Source organism: Octodon degus, unplaced genomic scaffold, assembly GCF_000260255.1.
Source record: "Octodon degus isolate 3935 unplaced genomic scaffold, OctDeg1.0 scaffold00115, whole genome shotgun sequence".
NCBI classification, from domain to species: domain Eukaryota; kingdom Metazoa; phylum Chordata; class Mammalia; order Rodentia; family Octodontidae; genus Octodon; species Octodon degus.
The window spans coordinates 3,862,587-3,864,169 of record NW_004524691.1 but is presented as its reverse complement, the minus strand read 5'-3'; the positions used below and the strand labels follow the sequence as shown (position 1 = coordinate 3,864,169).

The following is a 1,583-nucleotide window of genomic DNA, read 5'->3' as shown; positions in this document are numbered from 1 at the left end:
GTGTGTTGCAGAACTCAATTTTAAAAAGACAAAAGCAATTCTACAAGTAACAAATATGTCAGTGGGTTGACTAAGCTAAGGGTTATTCTGTGCTGGAGTGAAATAGAGCTGCACTTGCAGCGTGTGCTCTGCCAATGGCTCCAGTAATTCTTTTGAGACACTGGGGTACACAAGAACACTGGGAAGCTAATATGTAACAGCTGCCTTAAAAAGCAGGGGAAAGAGAAAGAGAAAGGAGGAAAGATGAAAGGAAGGAAGAGAAGGAGCGAAAGGGAAGATAAGCTGGGAAGGAAGAGAGCAAGGCAGAGAAGTGGTCACGAGAAAAAGAGGACTGCCCTCCATTTTTGAATAATCAACTCTACACAGTCAATAGTTGTGTTGTTTGGAATGAATTTTGTGCTGTCTTCACTGAGGGAGAGCTCCATTCTTCAGCAGAGCTTGGCCCACTGTGCTTTTGCGTTGCTAATAACTCTACTGACAGCTGTAGTATACCAGTGAGGCATGCTTGTCAAGCACTAAGTATTATGCCATGTCATTATAGTTGTTTTCTGATAGGCTAGTCATTGCTATTTATGTGACATGACAGAAGCTGCCTGGCAGTTTTTAATCTAATCCAAAAAGATAAGAAATAGACCACCTATTCAAGACAGACAAAGAACCCAAAGGAAATTAGCTCTAGTTTTTGGTTCATTGCAATTGGTGTTGTAGGTAAATAACCAAATATGTTGATAGCATGATTGAATCTGGATTTTTGAAATTATTTTTCTTTTCGGAGCTATGGGCAGGGAACATGCTGGAGTCTGACCTCAGACGGGAGTGGAACCTGTGCCTGGCAGAGGCGGTTGTAGAGACAGGCTCTGGTTTTAGATTAAGACTTCTCTTCTCTCTTACCTTCTTTAAAAGAAAAATATGGCCCTTCGCCCTTGGTTCTGGCATGGGATTGGGGTTAGCCTACTCCAGCTGTCAGCATGACTTCCAGGCTCCATGTCTTCTACGTGGAAAATATGTCAAAGAGCAGGAGAGGTGACCAACACAGAGCATCCCCGTGGGAGGAGAAGTCATGTTTGTTCCTCAGGACTACAGAAGTGTGCTGGAGTAAGAGAATGCTCTTGTGTAATAATGCTTTAAACTCCAGCACACTGTTCTATTGGAAACCCAGGTTGTTTCTTGTTTTGTATTTCCTCTTTGTAAATTGTAAGGAGGTGATCCTAAAAGACAAATTTTAAAAGGAAAAAAATAATAATTTTTAAATGAATAAATTCCACAATAATGTTCACAATGTATTTTTGAGATATAGAAAAGATCATTTAAAACTTGTGTACCTGCTTACTATGATTTCCATCTAGAATATTCCCTACAATTCTTATGGATTCAGAAATGGGGCTTCTGGAAGTGAACAGATCAGGCAGCTGCTGAGATCATTAGGATCACTCTGCTGGTGAGGTCTGCTGAGCTTGTTCCTGGGAGGTGGGGCCTTCCCTGAGGGAATGTTTCTGAAAGGCAGCCTCCCTCTGGAGCTGCTCCTCCAACTCTGCTTTCTGGCTGCCATAGGTGGAGCAACTCTTCTTCCACTGTTCCCCTTT

At 42.1% G+C, this 1,583-nt stretch overlaps 1 pseudogene; it reads left to right on the top strand.

Annotated features, from left to right (window-relative positions):
• Window positions 1-790: 790 nt before the first annotated feature.
• LOC101568323 lies at window positions 791-1,027 on the top strand (annotated as a pseudogene).
• Window positions 1,028-1,583: the final 556 nt, after the last annotated feature.